The 23,316-nt window shown below is 37.5% G+C and overlaps 2 long non-coding RNA genes across 2 annotated transcripts; one reads left to right on the top strand and one right to left on the bottom strand.

Moving 5' to 3' along the window:
• Window positions 1-12,088: 12,088 nt before the first annotated feature.
• LOC135406925 (uncharacterized) lies at window positions 12,089-21,195 on the top strand. The gene is made up of 2 exons (XR_010426582.1): window positions 12,089-13,498; window positions 20,643-21,195. It is a non-coding gene; the product is annotated as an uncharacterized LOC135406925 (long non-coding RNA).
• Window positions 20,159-22,476, bottom strand: LOC135406924 (uncharacterized). The gene is made up of 2 exons (XR_010426581.1): window positions 22,168-22,476; window positions 20,159-20,545 (listed from the first exon to the last, which is right to left on the bottom strand). It is a non-coding gene; the product is annotated as an uncharacterized LOC135406924 (long non-coding RNA).
• Window positions 22,477-23,316: the final 840 nt, after the last annotated feature.

Raw genomic sequence — 23,316 nt, 5'->3', positions numbered from 1 at the left:
CAACTCAGGAGGAAAGAAAACCCCAGGAGCAGGCCACATAGTGAGCTGTGGTTCTTTCTGCGTGACCAAGGGGAATACACACAGAAGTGGGATGGTGAACCTACCTATAAACTTGAAGCCCGGGTACAAGAATTGAGAGGGAAGAAACTTAGTAAGAAGGCTGTCCACACAGTTGCTGCAGAGGCCCTGGAAAGAGATCAGCGACCTTTGAGAAGCAGAAAGACCGAAGACAATTCTTGTGATCCCAGTGAGGGAACCTCTAACTGGGCAATGAAGGATCAGACAGTGAATACTCTGATCAAGAATAATAGAGGGGCCCTGCCTTTGGCCAGGAGAAGGAAAGGGATGATAGGGTTTACTGGACTGTGTGAGTTCAATGGCCTGCCACATCGGATCCGCAGAGATATAAAGCTTTAGTGGACACTGGTGCACAGTGCACCTTGATGCCATCAGGGCATAAAAGCACAGAGCTCATTTGGATTTATGGGGTGACAGGGGGACATGAAGAATTATCAGTGCTAGAGGCTGAAGTGAGTTTAACAGGAGACAAATGGGAAAAGCACCCCATTGTGACTGGTCCAGAGGCCCCTTGCATCCTTGGCATTGATTACCTCAGGAGAAGATACTTCAAAGACCCAAAGGGGTATCGATGGGCTTTTGGTGTAGCCACAGTGGCTACAGAGAAATTTAGACAATTATCTACCCTGCCTGGCCTATCAGAAGATCCTTCCATTGTGGGATTGTTACAAGTCAAAGATCAACAAGTGCCAATGGCCACTAAAATAGTGCATAGATGACAGTACCAAACAAACCAAGATCCCCATCCATAAAATGATCCAAGAGCTGGAGAGCCAACGGGTGGTCATTCAGACTCACTCACCTTTCAATAGCCCCATCTGGCCTGTATGTAAGTCTGATGGAGGATGGAGACTCCCTGTGGAGTATCATGGCTTGAATGAAGTCACCCCACGTTGAGTGCCGCTGTGCCAGACATGTTGGAGCTCCAGTACGAACTGGAGTCCAAGGCAGAGAAACGTTAAGCCACCACTGATATTGCAAATGCATTCTTCTCCATCCCTCTAGCAGCAGAGTGCAGGCCAGAGTTCACTTTCACATGAAGGGGCATGCAGTACACCTGGAACAGTCTGACCCACGGGTGGAAACACAGTCCCACTATTTGCCACGGACTGATTCAGGCTACACTAGAGAAGGGTAAGGCTCCAGAACACATATAATATATTGATGACATTATTGTATGGGAGGAAATTTTTGAAAAAGGAAATTATCCAGATTCTCCTCAAAGCTGGTTTCGCCATCAAAATGAGTAAAGTCAAGGGACCTGTCAAAGAGATCTAATTTTTAGAGGTGAAATGGCAAGATGGACGCTGTCAAATTCCAATGGAAGTCATCAACAAGATCATAGCGATGGCTCCACCAACTAACAAGAAGGAAACACAAGCGTTCATGGGGGCCATAGGTTTTTGGAGAATGCATATTCCTGAATACAGTCAAATCATGAGCCCTCTTTACTTAGTGACCGGTAAGAAGAATGATTTCCAATGGGATCCTGAACAACAGCAAGCCTTTAAACAGATTAAACAGGAGATTGCATACACCGTGGCCCTTAGACCAGTCAGGACAGAACCAAATATGAAAAAAGTGCTTTATTCTGCAGCTGGGGATAATGGTCCCTCCTGGAGCCTTTGGCAAAAAGTGCCCGGTAAGACCCGAGGCCAACCACTACAGGAGGATCTGAAGCCAACTACACCTCCACAGAGAAGAAAATCCTAGCAGCTTATGAAGGAATACAAGCAGCCTCAGAGGTGATTGGCGCAGAAACACAGCTCCTCCTAGCACCCCAACTACTGGTGCTGAGCTGGATGTTCAAAGGAAAGGTGCCCCCTATCCATCATGCTACTGATGCTACATGAAGCAAGTGGATTGCTTTGATTACACAGCATGCCCGAATTGGAAACTCAAATCACCCTGGAATCCTAGAAATCATAACAAATTGGGTGCTTGGTATTCAGCCAAAATAAACTAGAACAAAGTAAACTAGTCCTGCAGCTGTATGGTGAAAGTTTTTGCTGTAGCTACATATCCTTGCAGGCAGCAAAGTCAGTCTGGGGCAATAATGTACATGCACAGATACTTTGATTAGCAGATTCATGACTCTCAGTTTTAACTGAAAAGCTTTTCAAATATCCTGAGCTGGATATCCACAATTCTCTTGAGACCACTGTGATCAGCACAGGCAAAAGAGCTTGACCACTGTGATACACCTTCAGCTTTGTCTCAGTATGTTCTGGGGAAGTTGCACCAGGAGAGGTTTAGGCTGGATACTAGGACAAATTGCTTCCCTAAAAGGGTAGTCAGGCAATGGAACAGGCTGCCCAGGCTGCCCAGGCTGCCCAGGGAAGTGGTGGAATTGCCATCCCTAATAGTGTTCAAAAGCCATGTGGATATGGCACTTGGGGTCACGGTTTAGAGGTAAACACAGTGGTGCTGGATTAACTGTCGGACACAGTGACCTTGAAGGTCTTTTCCAGTGTTAATAATTTTTTGATTCTGTGCTTCCACACAAGCCTTACAGGATCTCATATTTGTTATTTTATGGATTACTTATCAAAGTGGCATGATAGAAAAGTAGGTTTTCTGTGCTTCATTTTATCATTTCCTCACACTTAACCTGGGCTTTACTGACAGTGCTGAATTAATTATTCCACATGTGTCTCAGAAGATAAGGAGTTTGCTCCTTAGTAACTCATGGCATTATTTAAAGACAAGGAGAGTGTACAGGTCAGGCAGAGTTTGAATTGAAGGTTCCAGTTCTCTGTAATGAACTTAACTACACAACAAAATTATCAATAAGGTTAAGCTGAAACTTTAAATCACAGTATGTGTGGTGACTTCAAATAAACCCTGATATTCCACAGTTGTAACAGTCAAAAAATCCTTCAAAGGAGCAGTCAAACATTTGTAGCTATAAAATACTAGACCAATGATGTCAAGTTATGTGAACAGAAATGAGGAAAACTGTGTAAAACTCAAGAGTTTTAGGCAATTTCAACTGTTTTGGTACAGTTTTAAACCTCTAGCATTTTCTGAATCTCTTGGATTTTTTATATAGATGCATAGCTATTTTCTAGCTTCCCTTGTAAGTTTTCATATACTTTCCTATACTTCTGAAGCAATGAGGAGGACTCTGGGGGGGTCTAAAGACAGCAAGTTGGTAATCACTGTATTATGTGTCAGAGAGTAGCAGACATATTAACATGGAGATATTAACAGATATTCTGGATTAGTTACTATTAGTTATTATTCTTCATATTAGTCTATATTCTCTCAAGAAACCTACATTTTAGACTCAGATGCAATAAGCAGTGACATGAGATAGTATTACAGACAAATTTTAAGTTGTCTCATTTAAAATGTGCACATTTCCCTTGCCTTGAAACTTGAGTTCACTCAGAACATAATTTACTGTTTCATGGAAAAATGGCACACAATGAAATCTTTAAATTGCTCCCAGGGAAAAAAGGGGGGAGGGGGAGCAGGAAGGAAGGAAAGAACAAAAAGGGGGGAGTATTCTTAAAGAACTTATGTTCCCTTGATATAGCCTCATTTTTACTGATATTACTTAGAGATTGGTGCCTTGTATTGTCCCAAAATAATTTATTGTGTTTACTTTTCCCTGTGATTTTTTTCAAAGCTTATTGAAGCATGCTGTCAATTCTCTAACACAGTTTTGTGTGAAATGGCTTACATGAACTTCAAATTTTATTCCTGTAGGATAGGCTTGCAGAAGTCACACTTTTATTCACAATATTCTTAGTTAAGGAGAAATAACTCTCTGCTCTGAGAATCAAAGTTAAAGGACTAAGGTCTCATTTGAGAAACATTATAATGAAGAAACAGTTCTGTTTATTAAGGAGGAAATAATCTAGGGCTGGAAGAACAGTCATTCCACATTAGGCATAGTGCTCATAATGAAGTTCTGAGTTCTTTACTCTTTTACCCGTACTAATTCACTGAACAAGCATGACAGTTTCAATTTAAAGCTCTTAGTTTTCTATTACATATCTAAGGTAGCAAAGACTATTGACAGAAACCTGGACAACTCCCCATCTTGAAGTTTTGGACACAGTTTTGATATTCCCAAACCCAGTGCATACTTGGAAAACCTGAGTTTCATTTCTAAGAGATACAATTTCTGGGACTGCATGTTACTGTATGGGGTAAAATATCCTTGCTGCTGCTGTATAATTAATTAGACTTTGAAAGAAAAGCTATGTTGACTGTCTGACAAAACTGTATTTTCTACGGTGTATGGAAATTTTTTATTACAGAGGTCAGATACAGAAAAAGGTGGGTTTAGATTTCTTCTCGTTGTATGTTTCATTCTACCCTGAAATCTTACACTCTGGCCCTGGGCAAGAGATACCTCAAAAATCATGTCCGGCATCAGGGCAGAGTGATAAGAGCTGTGTTCTGTGGTCAGTCATGTACCAGTGCCTGAGTAAGGTTGTGCCCTACACAGTTCATATTTACAATATAATTTATTTATATTGAGGCAGTATAAAAATTATATCTCTATTAGAGTGAAGCACTGGTGTCCATATGTTCTCTGAAGTCACATACATAAACACTCTGTTCTGCAGGATGTGCTGCTGCACTTCACTGCTCTGTAAATTTGGACTTTATATGAAAATAATCAGTCTTTGACTTGTGCCTCTTCACAGGATTCTGACCTCTTAATTTATCTCTGGCCGCAACATACTTCTTCAGAGAGAATAGGTTTTGCTGATAGAGAAATAGAGAAATATTGATTTCTACTTGTCCTAATATATAATCTTGTTTGCAAAAGAAGTGACACAGTTTTTTATTACTGTGCTACCTGTCCCAATTTCTGCATTAAATTCCTCAGTTTTTCCACAAGTTGTCATTTGAATTTTTTAGGAGAAGAGAAAACAAAGATCAAGTTTGTTAAAGGAGCACAAGCAAAAAAATTCTCTATTTGCAGCACTACTATCTTACTTTCCCTCTGTAAGTCAATAAAATGAGTAGGTTTGGTCTGCAAATTGAGACAAATTGGGTATATTAAACTCCATAACTTCATGATGACTCTCTTTCTTACTGCAGATGAATTCTTCTGTGATTCACGGCTGCAGTTTCTTGGGGATAGTTTTGATAAGTGTTTTTACTCCTTTTCCTCTTCACTATACACTAAACTTAAGAAGGGGAGATTGTTCTTAGCAGGTCTGAAGAGTTACGTACGTGTATATATGTGTGTGTGTATCTCAAATCTCCTTTTGTTCTTGAGAGCAACACGTTTCTTTAAGGGGCCAAATAACTTAATAGTTAGAAAATATCAGTTTTTTTCACATCTTTATATTGGTTATGCAGTGCATTTATTTATTTAATGTTCCTCACTGGTTGCTACAATAATGTGGTATTACAATCCATTTATTTTACTTGCTATTAATTGGAGGTGATTTGGGTGCAATGCTTCTCTTATTCAGTGCAATGCTTCTCTTATTCTTTCTAATCTGATTCATGTAAGATTAATTATCTAGAAAAAGTCTATTCAAATTAGTGAAGCAGTCTAGAGTCATTCAACAGCTTAAACTGTAGGAAAAACTCATTATATATATAGCCATTGTCATTCATTGTAAGAGAAAACACAGCTATTGAAAAATGTACCACTTCTATTTTAAAATTAAAATAGCTTCTAAAGATCTTTATCTGTCACCATCCCATTTGCAATTATTAAAAAAAAAATATCTCTGAGAAGGTAATTGAAAGAGAATATTAAGGAACTGACTCAGAAAGTTTATAAAAATGAATTTATAGTCCCCTCTATTTCCACAGCAAACTAGAATTTGAGATAACTGCTGTCAGTAATGGAAGTCAAATACTCTCTGCAATCCATGTTGCAAACCGAAACATCCACAGCTGTACTCTTCATGGAAAAAAAATCAGACAAAAAAAAGCAAATAAATGAATGTTTGACTGTTCATGTCATGTAAGAATAATTGCAAGTCATAAAGTACTGTTTTTATGGTTGCAAGATTGCTTCTTTCTGTGTCCTAATGTGTTTCTATCCTCATTGCAGTAGTAGGCTTTTATGTGTCTTCTTTTTTTCCCCCAATATTAATCTGAAAATTCAATCTTAGAAGAATTTATCTTAGAAGATTTTGCCATTTTGGGAATTTAATTGTTTATATGTAGAATTATGAACCCTGCAGCCTCTCTGACTTCGCACTCAGGATATGTCTGCACATACATCTTAGGCTTTGGTTGAGCTAACTTGAGTAACGGACCTGGAATATCCAAATTATTAACTCTGTCCATGTTACTTAAACTTACTTAGTGAAAGAAAAGATTAATGCAGAAGGCCTTTATTTAGCAAGCAAATTTTTTCACAGAAATAATAAACGAAGAATGTAATTTTCTAAATATTTAATCTCGCTAACTGTGACTTATCCTTGTAAACATAATACTTTCTCCTGCTGGAATGTACATTTCTGGAAGTGATTAATCAATTGTATTGTTAAAAAAAATGCAAGAGGCCTAAGTATAACTATTAAGGCCGCATTTGTAAGGCACACAGTCTAAAATCCAGCGAATTTCTGTTACCTTTGTCTGTCCCCTATATTAATATTTTGTCCTCTCTATAAACCACATCAGAGAATATATGAAGAATAACGACTCAAGAATAAAACTTTTTCAATGAAAGTAAAAGAGTGTAAAATTTCTTTAACCAGTTGTGTGGGCTTGATAGGCTCTTCTTTCTTATAATAATGAAATACATATAAAAAAAATCAAATTTACTCTTTCCAGGCTGTAGTTTACTTGAATTTGTTCTATTTGTTATTTGAAGTTTTCTACCAATCTTCAATTTATGAAGATGTGTTTCCTTCACAGGCCTTTAATAACTGAAATAATTCAGTTGCTTTATTGTCTGTGGGGCTCTTCTGTTGTTTTTCGTTGTTTGTTTATTTATTTTCGTGATAAAAATAGTGAAAGAAAATTGTTCAGCTGTTTTCGAAAGAAGCTGACTAGTTTGTGAAAGAATTCATTGGGCTAGCTAAGATCTCTCTGGAACTATCTGCCAGCTTTAAACAAAAGACAAAATCAAAACCACCAGAGTTTCAAGAAAAATTTTTGCAACTAATATTTTTCAACAAAGCACTAATATCACATGACCTTAAACACTCTTATTCAGTATAACAACCTGAGACTTAAAAAAACCCCAGACTATGAAAATTGCAAAGAAACTTTGGTGTGTACATCTACTACCTCAATTTATGTTTACAAAGACATTCACAGTGCTTTGAAAAAAGAAAAAAACCCCCACAAACTAGCATTTTGAGGGATGTAAAGATCTATAAAAGATCTATTAAATTGAACATATTCCTGTGTTGAATGCCTTACTGAGTTAAATTAATGGGGACATTGAAACAATGTCATATCTTGGGATTTAACTTTATTCATCTGAGCTGCATAGTAACCTTTTCTTAAAAAAAAATGAAAGGAAGGAAGAATGAGATAAATTCCTTTAGAAGACTTTGCTAGTGCTGATTTTATTCACAGTGTGGTCAGCTCCTTTGTAGCACCAGAAAAAAAGCCAAGCCAAAGTTGTTTAGCACTTAGAAAAATAAAATTCTTGTTTTTCACAGCTGCTGGGTTTTTTCATCCAGCACTCTGCCTAAAAACTCTGTTGAGGTCTGTGTAGACAGTTTCCAGGCATTTCAGATCCCTTCGGCCAGTTTTTTTAACTCATTTTCTGAACAGCCTGAAAAGTGACTTTTGTTTTCAACAGCAAAAATTATTTTAGATATTTCACCTTGAAAGTGTGAATTTTATTTGTTTCTTACAATAGATGATTTCTTCTGCCTTGATAACTCGAAGGGCTTTTTATTCATGTGATTTTTATTTTATTAACAAAAATATAGGCTACATACTATTGTTGTCATCTGACAGTCATCAAGAAGTGGAGTTCTTTTTTATGAGTACTAATTGGAAGGAGTGTCTAAGAACATATGTGGTGTACTTTAAATCCCTATCAAAGACAAGTTAGAAAATCAAGGTATGTTCATCCATGAATATGACCTTGGTTTCCACCCTGAAGATGGATGAATTTAAACGGCCCCTTCATGGCACAGTTGCTGTGTAAATGGCATAATTAATTAATTTGGAATGGCTTAATTGAAGTGAGTGATCACAGACAAGGTCAGATCAGAGCTGCATTTTGGCCATAATCTACAGTCCTGTGGTTGTGAAAGTATAAATTTTTTCTGATTGGCATATTTTTTTTTGGTTTTAGGATGAATTTTCAAAGAACATATTTACAGAGATAACCTCTCACCCATCCTGACGGTATCCACTGGATCATCTTTTCTTTCTGCAGAGTGAGTAAATTTCACCAAGGGTGGAGGTCATTCAGCTACCCAAAACTACAGGGTGGTGGGTGGAAATATGAATTTGACCACCCAAACCTTGGGGGAAAAAATAAATCCATTTCCAGAGTGAAACTGAGGCATCATATGAATATGGGCCCAGCCTCAGGATCACAATATATTTTAGGAAGGAACTCTTCTTCAAGAATCCCAGCACTATGAATACCTAGAGGTCCCATAGCTACATTTTGAAGTGTCCTTTTTATTTTAATAACAGGATCCTAATAACAGGATATTTCAGAAGGCTGAGGACAAAGAAAATAGTGTCCAGGACAGTAACTTCTGGACCTCTCCAAACAAAACAAAATCCAAGACACAAAAATGGTAGGTTAAACATTGTCCCATCAAATCTGGATTTGCCAGGATCTGTGTTAGATGGCATCTGAAATTATGGTTTTGGAGAGTAAATTTTAAGAGATAGGTGCCTAAAGTTTCAAAGTTTGGTTGGGATATGGGTCTTTGCCTATAGAAACTTATACATATTAAATATATTAACCATTATTCTCTTCTGAAAAAAAAATCAGCCTCAAATAAAATCTCTTTTAGTTAGATCCATGATATTATATAGGTTTCCAATAAAATTCCAGCAAAGTTCACAGAAAGGTATCTCTGAAGAAGGACAATACTATGATTTATACTCAATAGATTCACTTGACTGATCTGAATGCTCTAAGGCAGTCCATTTATTTAAGTAACCTGATCCTTACTTTGTTTATAAGCTGATAATAAAATCTTAGCCTGTGGTTGCTCCACAGTATTTGTTAGTATTGGCTATGTGTGCAACAAAATGCAGTCCTGTTTTCATATGTTGATTTATTCTACTCATTCCGTTGCAGATTAAACAGTAAGTAAAACAACTTGTGTGAAACAACAACATCATGCAGGTTCACCATGAAAGTTTGAATAGAAAGTGGCTTGGTATGTCTACAACAAATATATGTAATAAACTGCCTCCTGTCCTGTTGACTTATGGGAAAGCAAAGCTCTGATTTAATTGCTGCGAGCAACAGGACAGAACTTGTCTTCATATTTTTCTGCTACCAGCCAGAAAATGGCCAAAATTACACAGTGGGCTATACATGACATGAAACCATGTCTGAGATTTTTGATTGTTCACTGAATAAGGAGGGCAGATAAGAGATGTGTTCAGAAAACAGGTTATTTTGTGTAAGGAATGGAAGAGATTTCTTTGTGTACAAGCCTGGTCCCCAGGCTGGGGCTTGTTTCACTCACCTGTACCATCTGTGATATAGATTTGGACACAGAGTTAGTCATCAATATTCTCTTCGTAGTCAACAGAGAAAAATAAAGATTTTTATAAAAGAATCTGACTTATTTTAAATTCCTACATAGTAGTAACAATACTTTTTCAATATCAATACCAGAATCTAGTTAAGTAGATTTTAACATTTTATATTAGGCTAAAGGCCTGTGTTATCTGATCTCATTCTACATTTGAGAAATTATCAAATATTATCCCATTCCTTCTCTCCCAAGAATCATAATTTGTGACTGAGTGAAATAGAACATGCTTAAGGCTGTGTGACCAGTACAGCTTTCATCTTATAGACATAAGGTTGCATTATTGAAATTCAACACAGAATACTCTAAGTTTGAGGACTGATTGCAGGTGTATCAAATAGATAATTTGATTTCATGTTTTCTGTATTTAAAAACAGTGATATAACCACTGACTGTATATATGATGTGAGGTGGGTGTTATGTCTATGACTGTTTTATGAGTTTAATTCTCCTTTTTTTTTGCGTACCTCTAAAAACACCACCTTGATTTATTGTTTTAAAGGAATAACAAACCAAAAATCAATCATTTGTACCACCCTAATGTCAAAAACAGAGAAAATGAAGAATTTACTATTCTCGATTCCCTCGGTTTGCTCCACTAGTAAAATGAATGTGTCTACACATCTTGTGTCCTTGACTTTGACATCAGTCTTGCAAACATCTTTTCTACTTCTCTGCTCTGGAGACACACTGGGAGAGCTGGGGGTGTTTGGTCGGGAGAAGAAAAGGCTCCAGGAAGACCAGTATCCTTTCAGTACTTAAAGAGGGCCTACAGGAAAGAGGGACTCTATCAGAGAGTGTAGTTATAGGGAGAGGGGTAGCAGTTTTAAACTGACAGATGGGAGATTTATATTAGATATTAGGAAGAAATTTTTTACTATGAGGGTGGTGAGGCCCTGGCACAGGTTGTCCAGAGAAGCTGTGGCTGCCCCATACTTGGAAGTGTTCAAGGCCAGGTTGGATGGGGTTTGGAGCAACCTGGGATTGTGGAAGGTCCCTTCCAACCCAAACCATTCTGTGATTCTCTGTGCTCAGGAATAAAACCTGGAGGAAGGAGAAAAGGGGGGCATTAAGAGTTGAAGTGTTTGCCTTCCCAAGTAGCCATTATACTTGCAAGCACAGTTTTGTGCTGTTTAAATGCCTTTTATCTCAAGCCATGAGTTTTCTTCCTTCCACCCTTTGAAGGTCTCCCCCCTCCCAGTGGCGATGACTGGTAGGACTCAGATACTGGCCAGTGCTGAACCTCAACAGAGGCTCAGAGTCTTCTGCACCAGGAGACTGTACCAATCCCTCAGTGCTCTTCGCAGAATACTACGTACACTTATAATTCTTCAACCTTCAAAGGGTATCTGCGCACTCTCAGGGTAAAGAACGTACTTACAGGTTTTTCTGGGTCAGTGTGAGGATGAGGATTAGCATAAAAATGTCTAGTGTTTGCATGAATGAACCCTAATCTTAGTGCAGGATTTAATCTTCAGACTTTTCCCAATCAAAAACCAGGATTTTCTTATATCATTTAGTTAGGATTGAAAAAACTTTATTAAACCTGACAACAAGATTATTACATTTACTTTTAACCTAGTCCCCTTCCAAATGTTTCACAATTAAAATTTCCTGTTAAGCATTACTTTTAATTTTGCATTTTTCCTAGTAGCAAGTGGCCTTTTCTACAATTTTTATAAAAACATTTATTTGCTTCACTACCTGAAGATAGAGCATACTGTTTTACATATTGTCCTTTGTCATTTAACAAACTCTGTGTTGCCACACACTAATCATTATTTTCTCTGGCCTGTCGAATAAAATAAAATAAAATATGGACACTGTGTTTCATTACATCAGAGAAGAGAAAACATCTTGATTTTGAGTCAAGCGTTTACCAGTAGAAATTCAAATCAGTTCATCATGCTGCATCTCTATTTCACAAATCTTTTCAGGCTCATTTGGCAAATTCTTATTTTCTGACATAAACTATTTGAGTATTTTACAACATTAAGCTTTTCTTTTATGATGTATTTCAATTTGCAATATTTCCTATGGAGAACAAACTAGAAACACAGAGTGTGAGTAACATAAATTCTTTTATAAAAACACTAATATCTGAATGTTAGCAGTATGTAAATTCACAAAAGATAAATGTGGTGAAAGATGATACCTTACAGTAACCTAACAATCGCTAAAGAAAAAAATTAATTTGTAGTATACATCCTATTTGATGATATATTGATTTAATATAAGGACTATTGCAGATGATATATACACTCTTATATATATATACACAGCAAATATATACACTGTTAAAAGCATACACATTACATTTCATGGTTACCCAAAATACAGACTGAGTATTATTTCTGTATCATAAAATAGAACTCATTTAGCAGTTGATATGAAATTTGTTATGAGATTGTTAGAGATTTAGAATGTGTACAGAAGGAGACATAATGAAGTTAGGGAAAAAAATAAATAAAACATTTGTAATTTATGCATCAAATTATAAAAAAACAAACGTGCAAAAACAGAGGTTAAGCCTTGATGTCATTGGCCACCTTCCCTGCTTTCAACAAAAATTCTTAAAATGCAGTTCTATGGATTCCTTTATTATTTCATAATTACCTATAGCAAAAACTTAAGAGCAGTTAGACCTGAACATTTGCATTAATTCATTTAGGAGCAATTTGCTTAAATTTTTGTCTTACTAGTCAAATGACTTGGTTTAGAATTTATACCTTAGACTGGCAAATGCACTATTATTTACCATCTTTTGTGGCACTGAAATTTAATGTCCTAAGTAATAGTATTTTAATAACCACCAGAACTTCTTGACTGCTGAACCTTGTTCTGGTGAGCCCACATCCAAACCATCTGGCCTGCAAGCCAATACGTAATATAATACAGGGAAATAATAATTTTTTTTAGTAGAATAAGAGGGTTGTGGGTCAGAGTTTGAATGGCTAGACCCCTAAGATATGAATATTTCTTTCCAGTGCTCTATTATTTGAATGCTGCTCACTCAAATATCCTAAATATGATCCCCCTGACAGGTCAATGCAATATATCTTAGGAATTCACAGTTATGCACCATTTTGTAGGTACCTATAAAAACTATAGGTTAATTTCGTAATTCTATAAATACATTCCAGCAAAACACCTTTAATATCTCATGGCACAACTACTTATTGAAAGGAGTGGCTGAGGGAAGACCAGAAATATAATTTAGTAAGCTTTTATTGTACTTTTAATTATAGCATATTTTGTATTGGATGGGACCTTTAACGGTCATCTAGTCCAATTCCCTGCAATGAGCAGGGATGTCTTTAACTAAACCTGGTTGCTCAGAGCACTGTCCAACCTGGCCTTGAATATGTCCAGGGATGGGGCATCCACCACCTCTCTGAGTAGCCTGTGGCAATGTTTCAACACCCTCATAAGTCTTTTTCCTTATATCTAGTGAGAATCTGCCCTCTTTTAGCTTAAAATCATCACCCCTTTTCCTATTGCCACAGTCAGTACTAAAAGGTCTGTGCCCAATTCTCTTATAAGCCCTGAAATAAAGTCTCCCTGCAACCTTCTCATCTCCAGAATAAAAAAAAAAAACAAACAGCTCCCTCAGCCTTTCCTTGTAGGATAAATGTTGTACCTCTCTGATAATTTTGTAGATCTCCTCCAGACTGTGCCAACAGATCCATGTCTTTCCTGTACTGAGAATCTCAGAGCTGAACCCAGCACTCCAGGTACTCCAGGAAATCAGAGTTCCATAAAACTAGAATATTCTTTTATGCCAGAATTGTTATTTATAAAATTCTGTTTATTTTGGTGAAGCGGTAGATCACAGTATTCTTCAAAGATTTAAGGTAATTAGCAGCATGTAGTCTATAACAGTCACAACTGTTCTTTAATATAAATTGTTGCCTATAGTTATATTGTAATTACTGCGTGTATTTTACAATAATGATTTTTGTTACACCTCTGACCACCAGGGTGTTTTTTAATATTGCCAAGTGCTTAGCTCCTTTTCCCTGCATCTGGTATAAATGTAGCTCTCTTTAAATCTGCTGCACAGTTATTATCCTGCCATTATAAATAACCCTACTCTATAATTTTAAAGACAAAATTGATCTGATTGAATATTGATCTGAAAGGAACATCCCTCTGACTTTCGCATCCAATACAGTAGGGAGACTTGAAATGGGAAAATTTGTTTTCTGAGTCAAGGAGATAATGCTGGATAACTCCTTTATGCTGGAACTTAGCCTTCCTGTGCTCTTATAAGATGCATGACTTTTATTTTTTTCACGAGGCATATTTGCAAAAGCCATTTTTGTTCCAAAAAGTACTATTGAAATTATTCAGAATAGGGAAATGTCCAGAATAAATATCAGGTAATACTTTTATGAGAAAAAAATGCTTTACTTACACATATGTAAACTAGAAAATGAATTTGTCCTTATTACATAAGGCAAGTCAGATTGTATGTTTTCTTAACTGCCTAGTCAACTAGAGGTAAATTTTAATTTTTTTCTCCCTAAAACAGAGCCTGTATTACCTTCATATCTGCAAATAATTTACAAACAGTAGGACATCTCAAAGTTATTTGTGATATTTTTTTCTGCCTTAAAAGAAGACAGATATTCTACCAAAATAAAAGATTCAGGGGCTAAGCTGAAGATCAAACAATGAATTTCATGTCAAAAAAGTACAGAAGAGAGGGTGGAAAAATGAAATTCATTCATTGACTGCTAGACTATGTGTGGCTGTTCATGTTATAGTTCAGTAAACACTCTGGTGGGATAAAATGTTCATTCTACTTGTGAACCTGGAATAAATTCCAGAAGATAAAGGACAGAAATGAAATAAATAGAAATGTGCTAGATGCTCATGATTCAGATAATCTGAATATCTGATAATCAGAATACTGACAGTGAGGAGTTCACATCTTTTAAATCAAGATATAATACTTAAGGCAATTATTTGATATGAAAAGCAAAAACATAGGTAACTCTAAATGATATGTTTAATGAAGCCCCTTATATTTTTAAACTATTCTGCAGCAATTTTCAGCTCAATGCCCCTCATTCAGAAGGAGCAAATAAATCAGATTCTATGGCTTGAAACCTTCCTCCCTCTTTGTACCAAAATCCAGTCTCAGGGCATTTAAATACCGCCCAAGGCAGGCCCAGGGCTTCATCCCAGATGTCCCCTCAGCAGCAAGAAAACAGCTTATACAGCCCTGACAGCATGATAGAAATTAGTGTCCAACCTCTGGAATTCCTGTGACACTTGCTGGCACCAGCTGAAAAAATGTAGTAAAATATAATTCAGAAAAACTTGTAGTGAAAGGCTGGTAACAAGCCAAGATGCTCATCACAGAGCTGGGGATATAGTCACACCTCCTCTGTAAGACAAAAACTCATTCTGAGAGCTCCAACAAGGGTGTCCATAATCCTTAGGGCAAGAATGAATGTTTGTACCAAGAAAAAAGCTTTTTGAAGTGATCCTTATTCAAGACAAAGGTAATTTTCTGTGGCTGTTTGAATATAGCTACTTTATGGTCAGGTGGTGAAATTACTAATTTGCGAGTTATGATTCCCAGTGCTCATTATCAGGGCTCCAGGTGGACTTTTGGGCCAACCCAATGGCTTGTAAAAAGTCTTAAAAGAATGACATAGGATATAAGACTTCTACTCATGGTAAAATAGGCTTTTTTTTTTTTTTTTTTTTTTTTTTTTTTAAGTAATTATAGCTTTAAGGTTCTTCTCTGATGCAGTGCTGGAAAGGGAAGGAGACTGCTTTCTTCCTCTGTTACCTTGTTTTCAAAAGAAGAAAAAGCAGGCTCATGGGGTAGCAGGAAGGATTGACAGGCTAATCTTCATTCTTTATTTATTTACGGTGTGCAGATACCACAGTGTGCAAACAAAATGTTTCTCTGATGTTGCTGTGCAACACATATGGCTTTCTTGTAATGCAAAAACACCCAGTGTATTTTGACACATCCTTGGAAAGCCACAAAGCAAAGATTGTTGCTAAATATATGATAATACGAAAGTGTTTGCAAATGTGGGTCCAGTAATAAATTATTTTTTTTCCCCTGAATGTGTTTTCTTGCACCAAAGCTAAAAAGTAAATATTCTCTGAGGACCATTTAGGGAGGATAAAAGATACTTCATACTTCCTCTTCATAGGCAGAAGAATAAACAACATTTCTTTCTTCCAGGGACATCTTGCCCAGGTGGAAGCCCTACCACCTGCCAGCAAGAAATGTGGGAATGATCAAGATAAAATCAAAATTAATCAGTATCCAAATGCTGGAATGTTAGAAGGAGTTTCTCAGCAAAACAAATGCTTCTTGAGAACATCAGGTGGATGAAAAAGGTGAGCTATTACTGGTATATTGTTTCCATGAGGCAGCATGACAGAAAGGTGCGATATAAACAACCAATTCAACATGGGGAGGTGATGGAGCAGCTTCCTGACATGGAAAACTCGCGTCTGCAGCCTCCTCTCTGCCCCATGAGCTTGGTAGGCAAGGTCAGATCAGAACCTCACCAAACATAAAACACAGGTATTCCTTCAGGTATGAAAAGTGCAGCAAAAATGCAGGAAGGACATATCTATAACTCCACACATTGCATGTGAAAAAATCATGGAAAGAGCTCTTGTAGGATTCACATTTAACAAAGACATAATAATAATACATCAGTTTTTCCCTCCTCCCAGTCTGTTACTGCCCTTTGTTGCTCAATTGGTAAAAACTGAGCATTTTATCTTATGCATTTATTTAATTTTATTTTTCAGAATGAGATAGGAGGGAATTCAAATGACAAGTGTTTTTTTTCTTTTTTACTTTTATTACCTTGTTGTTGTTTACACTCCATATGAGTACAAACTGTTGGCTGTGCTGTTGCATTTCATAAATCAGACCTCCTAAGGAAGCATTAATTGAAATATAATTCTGTCTTTAATAAATTCTCACGCACTTCTGAGTACCTCAAGAGTCTTTAAAAAATAAAAACAATTTAAAAAAAGTAATAAAAAGAAAAAAGAGGAATAACAAAACCACAGGAAAAACAAAACCAAAAGACAATCTGTCAGGTCAGAAGTACATTGCTGAAGCTGCATTATCCACTATGACAGCTCCTCCCCAGTGAAAATTTTACGTTGTTATGATAATTCACTCTGCAAAACAAGTGTATGGGCACATACAACATCCTGTTTTGCCTTTTACCTTCTTGGAGTCAGACCCTGTTATCACAGGTGCATTTTCTGCCTGCCTCCTTCTTCTGCGCAAATGAACACTGGCACCATCCCACCCCTGGGACGTGCTCACAGCCTCTTCCCTGCAAATGTTGTGCAGTGCAAAGGACTCCCCTGCAACACATGGCAATTCCACAGTTCTCTGTGCCTGTAATTGTCCAAATGCACATTTTACAACCATCCTGCATTTAATTGCAGCTTAGTGTGCAATTAAACCACCTTCTGCCAGGTGCTGTCGCATCAGGACTATACTTCAGCAGCCAGAGCACAGGCAGATCAGCCAGATTTTGGGAGCTCTCTGGCTCCTTACATCCTGCACACAGTTATAATGGCAGTTAAGAGATATCTGCTCTCATTGGCGTTTTGCTCTTCGCCATTAGAGGAGAGATCATGGACACATATGTACTGTGATAGGCCTTGAATAATTCATGAAACCTTCTCACACATGGCCTCCTCCATTCTCCCCACTGAGGGCAGTCTGCTCCATAACTGTCTGACAAACTCCTCTGCAGGAGCACTGCTGGATCTTCAGAAAATACTGGAAACTGGGGGAGGCAGAATTAGTCAGATTTCTAACCACCACTGTGTTCTGGCAGAACCTCCTTCATAGATGTGGCTGTGAAATGAAGAGTGAGGTGAGGTTTATTTCAGGGAAGTGGCTTATGCACCTCAGACCACGGATCAAGAAAGATCTCCACTGTTGTTTCAGAATATGTTTGCAATTTCATTGCTCTCAGTCTGCATGCAGCAGATGTGCATTTCTTAATGAAACACACAGCAAGTGGATCAGACAGACAGGATGTGATACATTTGTTCCTGACACTGCCTCAGGCTGCGTCAGAGGTATAAGAGGTAGAACATCTGCCCAATATGGGAGCATTCCCTTGCCAGGAATACCACTGATGATTTGCCAAGCAGAAGTTGCATTGGGTTACAGGAGAGAACTTGTGCAACTGCACTTTGCAAAATAACTAAGATGACCACTCTGCTTAGGTAGATGTAAAATAGTCTTGTAGAGCCTATAGTTCTGGCCTAGACACAACTACATGGTTTCTTCTGTGCTGACTCTCTCTATAAAGTCTGAACTCTCACTCTGTTCTAGAGGAATAAGGACCTGTGCTCCAGTCCTTTGAGGCTTGAGTATAGTCCACATAGAATAGACAGGCTCCTGTATCTCAAATGGATTAGATGCTTAAAAATAGCTGATAATATAACAATTAAAATGCCTGATTGCTAGAAATAAGTCCTAAAAGTCATTATAAACATTTCTGCCTTTAGAAACTTATGCTACTCTTATGATGATCAAATCTGGAAATTGTAAAACTGAAATGCAGATACTGATTAATGTAGCAATAATTGGTTTATAAATCTAAGATTCTTTGGAAGGGAATAATATATCTTCATCACTATTCAAGGAGTAAAACATGAAGTCTCAAAATCTTGCCAGCAGTTGGTTGGGTGCTTCAATCTGTTGTCTGAGATGGAAGAGAGGCTGTCGATCTTTTTGGCATAGTTACAGTAAAAAACAGTAAATCTGCACTGTTGATTTTGCCAATCTCAAAACAATCTGTATTTTAGTGATTATGTGTTGCATTACATCTCTGCAAATTGTCTTCTCTTCAGAAATATCTTCTTGTGGATTTGAATCAGAAAATATTTAAAGATCCACAGGTGTGCATAAGTACTACCTTTTCACGAGTTTAAGAGGAGGTAGTGAAAACTGAAGAATAAATATTTGTTGAATTATTATTAAATACATGTAAAGTTATCCAAATCAGGAGTATCTGAGATACCTGTTTCCTCTGCTGGGATCTGAATATAGCATTGTCTTCTAAGGTATATGGAGCAGTGAGTGTTTCTCTCTATGGTTTTGGGGAGGATTTACAGTAAATGACAGTCAAACCCTAAAGCATCAAGAAAATCAAAGTTATTATTTGTAGTCCTGTCTTGCGAGGTGATGGAGCAGCCCAGAGAGTGGAAAAAGAGGAAGAGAGCCCTATGTAAAGAAAGATGTAGCTGAAAAGATGTAGCTAAGTGTTTTTTGAACTCCACAGAATCTAAGAGGCAAGACTAGTGAATGACCTCTCATGGTTGCAGTGGACTGCAGGGTTGCAGATATGCAGGGGCATATCTGTCCCTCCAGACATATGCTGCCTAAAATGCTTCTCTGAAATACAAGCCTACATTGTATATCTGTGATGCTCACATATTTTCATGATTTCTCAGGCAGCAAGTTGGCTCTTTTCTCATATAATTAGTGTCTTCTCATATAAGTTAAACAAGCAGATGGTCACACAGTTTGTACACACAGATTTCCAAATGTTCCTAGTGTTTGACTCTTGTTGATGGTTACAATCAACAACACCAAAGAGGATCCTCTCCAAATTTTGATAAAGCAAAATGACCATTAAGTTGGATCAAAGGCAGTTATTCATTTAGGTTTAGTAGAGGGTTCATTACAGTTATTGTAGTAATACACCTGATATTACATAAATACAAGCACTGTGTTAATAGCCTAGTTCTGCAGAAATTCATTCAAAGGTGCAGGAAAAAAAATTCCAAGTCATACATCACACAACGTGACTACCCAAAATGGGCCATGTAATTTGCTGGAGTGATAGAGTAGTGGTGACTATCCTGTGGCAGCTGCACTTCAAAAAGTGCTTAACCGTGTGGGGACATGTTCAGGGATACAAAAAAATCACCTGTGTCTCAGTCAAGCTTGTTATATGGAACAATAGTCATGTTTTGGAAAAACTCTTTCCTAGGTAATTTGGTTATATTGCTTTTTGGAGTTTGAGATTAACTTATTTCTGTTTTCAGGATAGATAACTCTATTGTTTTTTCTTGCCTAAGGAATATTGCATATAAAAAGACAGTTGATTAGCATGTCAGTAGTTTGTGGGTGAATATACGTTGCAGTCACTAAATTTTGTCAGATTCATAAAACTCTTCATGTGCTAATAAAAAAAGCACTTATGCAGGTTTTTCACTATAACTCCCAAGACTTCTCCCTTGGAATCAGTAAAAAGTGAAAAGGATTTAAGAACATAAGGAATTTCCCTCTCGGTGAGATCAGTGGTCCATCTAGCCTAACACGCCATTTACACAAGTAGCAATATGAGATGTTATTTATTGAGTTTGGTTTATTTTTTTGTTTTAATATTAATATTATGCATTATTAAATACAATAGTATTTCGTATATGATAAAGGAGTGAGGAAAATCTTTAAAGTGAGAAGGTAGAATTATTTTTACTTTTCCACTAGCTATTACTTTGCTCAGTAAGTATACAAAATCAGGATTTAAATAAACATGTTTTCCCCAAGTATGTCAAAATGTATGGATATTGACTGCTGGACGTGCAAAGAGGGCTGGAAATGGGCAGCAAAACTGTGGGAGAGAAGGTACAGCTGCATTCACTGAGCATCCTCTACCACTGGCAGGAGATTTTATTTCCCTCCAGGAATGTGTCATGAACCTGAAGCATCATTATGAACTCCACACACAGTCAGGGTCACAGTGGTCCTGAAAGAAAATAATGAAAGAAAGTCAGCAGATACAGCAGCGACACTTTCTATCTTCATTCCCAACAAGATTCCGTTATCTTTCCCTTGTTGTTAAGGCACAGCGAAGGCATTACTTATTCTGACCTGTACACCTGTGTGCAGCCAGAGCCTGCTTTGAATGGAAGCCCTGAGTGTACACACAGGTACACTGGAGTTCCATTGCTGCTGCCACTGCTGCTCCCCTTCCCTCTCTGATTTCAAAAAGAAGGGAGAACTCTATTGTCCTTTGTCGAGGACCAAGAATCAGAATGGGAACAATTTCAGAAGTGGAAAAATATGTACAGAGATTGAAAGGACTTTATGATGCAGACTTTACAGTTATTATGTGTATACACATTGTATGTTTCCCCAGAATTTGTATCTCCAGGCTTGTTCACTTCCCTGCTTCCCTGCTGGTTAGCTGGAGAAACTGCAGAGAGAAGACAGCCACCATTCGCCTCTTCCTTCCCTGGTTCCTCCTACGCTCCTCCCCCTTTTGCCTGTGTCCCTATCCTGGTTTGTTCTCCCGCTTGTCTGTCCCATACTCCGCCCCATGTTCTGGTCCTTTCCCCTACTGAGCTGATAAAAAATCACATGCATGCTTCAATAAAGCATTCTACCTGTACCCTACCTTGTCTCCTGAACCCGTGCTGTGCCACGGCCCCATCCCCCCCTTTTGGACTGTGGCAGTCCTTCTCAGTGATGGCTGACATCTTCTTATTCAATGATATTGTCATGTTCTTCATATTGCCCTCCACTCCCCACCCCTCCACCAACAAAAAATTTCAAACTGATGAGAAGCCACATTTAAAAAGGGCAAGGACAACAGTGATGGTGTACTAGGAGCTTTTGGAGTTGTTATCCTTTGCTTTGATTTTTGTTTAGGAGAAAGGGCAAGGAGGAGTAATAAATGGAATAATGATTTTTCCAACAGTAAAGAAAAGGATAAGATTGTAACTCCCTTGTCTTAAATACCAAGAGGGGAACACAAATGAAGGGGCTGCATAAAAGTGATGGTAAAAGTGGGAAGATGGAAGTGATGCAAGAATGGTATAGTTGTGATTGTATCACAACCAAAGACCCTGAAGAGACACTGTATCTGCTTTAATTTCTTCACTTGTCCAAAGCAATTTCCCTCTATGCAAAGACCTGGTTCTCACACAGACAGGGAGCACCGAGGAAAGGTTTCATTAATACGTGACTCTGTGCTGGAAATGTTGTTTTGCCAAATGCTTCATCTCATTGAGTCATAGCAAGCAAAGTCGTACTGATTATGTTGTCATTTGCTGTAAGAAAAGAGCAGCACACACGGCAGCTGGTATCTAGCATAATAACAACAGAGTGAACAGAGGTGCTCCAGAGAGCTGTTTAGAGCAGAATATTCAAAATCACCTTTTGCAGGAGCTCATGTTGCATCACTGCATCTTTAGGGAGAGCCAGGCAAAACTGGCTTCCTAAGTCAGAGGCTGTGAATCTTTACTGTAGTTACATCATACTGGGAACACCCTTGAGACCAAATTAATTCAAATCAAAAATCCTCCTCTTGCCTCTGATTATCAGTGACTGAGAAGAAACTCTGTCATGTTGTTAGTTTTTACTTACATTTGTGGCCAGTGCCAGGATCTGGTCCCAGGATTTAGTCCCACGCCCTCCCGTTGTGCGGTGGACGAGTGTCATCTGTTTTCTCTGCTTCAGATAGTGGAAGAATGAATAGACCTGAATAACAAGATAGTAATTGTACAATTGCACAATTGAAAGTGATGAATAGAAGTTATATATTTAGCTGTTTTCCCACTCTACATTACAAAGAACATAATTTCCTGTTTGTTTTTTATTTTTTTGTAATGACAATTTACTTTGGATCATGTGGTTAGCATATTAATTTTCCAATCAGTCTTCACTCAGATGCATATTCTTATCAATAATGAATGAAATTATAGGTTTAAAGAGTCAGAAATATCTAGCAGACTAATATTGAGCACTTGAGGAAAATCTGCAATACTTTTTAGAGTTTGACTTTATAATTTTGTTTTGTGGCAATTATTAAGGAGAATTTTTATATTATGTCAGGCATTATGCACATCATTGTGTGAATGACTGTCAGTTAAGACAAAGTTCTTAAGATGAAAAAATTTGTTGTGCTAAGTTCTCCAGCAGGTCTGCTGTTCTATTTTATGAGAATCTGTATTTGGGAAAAAAACCCAAACATTGAATCTCATGCTTCAGAATTTAAGGCAAGGTGCAACCGTTTACCAAAAATAAAATGAAATAGAGGATCTTTTGTACAACATTTCCAAACTCAAGAGACTCCTCCTTTCCCTAAATCATTTAGAAATACCATTTGTTGAGTATGATGTACACACATTTATGGATACTGATGTCCAATAACTCTTTCCAAGCTCTCACAGGCTGAATGTCACTTTAAGTCCCAGCTCCAGTGCAAACTGGACACCATTTTCATGTCTGAGATTCTGCATCTGGGAAACTGGGTGCCTTACTCAAGCCAAGAGAGAGTAATTGCAGATTACTGCAGAAATTAAAGCATTTCAGCTTGAGGGCAAACATGAAGTCAGTGTAATCTCTCCATAAATTCACAACAGTATCTAAACAAATCCAATTCAAGAGCTGTAGTAGAAATATATTCCCAAGGTTGCCATACCATTTTATGAGCTCTCCATCTTTTTCTTTAGGAAGTCAAGGGAACAATGGAGACACATTTTGTTTTTATAATAATCCTATTCCAAAGAATAA

Source organism: Pseudopipra pipra, chromosome Z (genome assembly GCF_036250125.1).
Source record: "Pseudopipra pipra isolate bDixPip1 chromosome Z, bDixPip1.hap1, whole genome shotgun sequence".
NCBI classification, from domain to species: Eukaryota; Metazoa; Chordata; class Aves; order Passeriformes; family Pipridae; genus Pseudopipra; species Pseudopipra pipra.
This window is presented reverse-complemented; position numbering and strand designations above follow the sequence as displayed.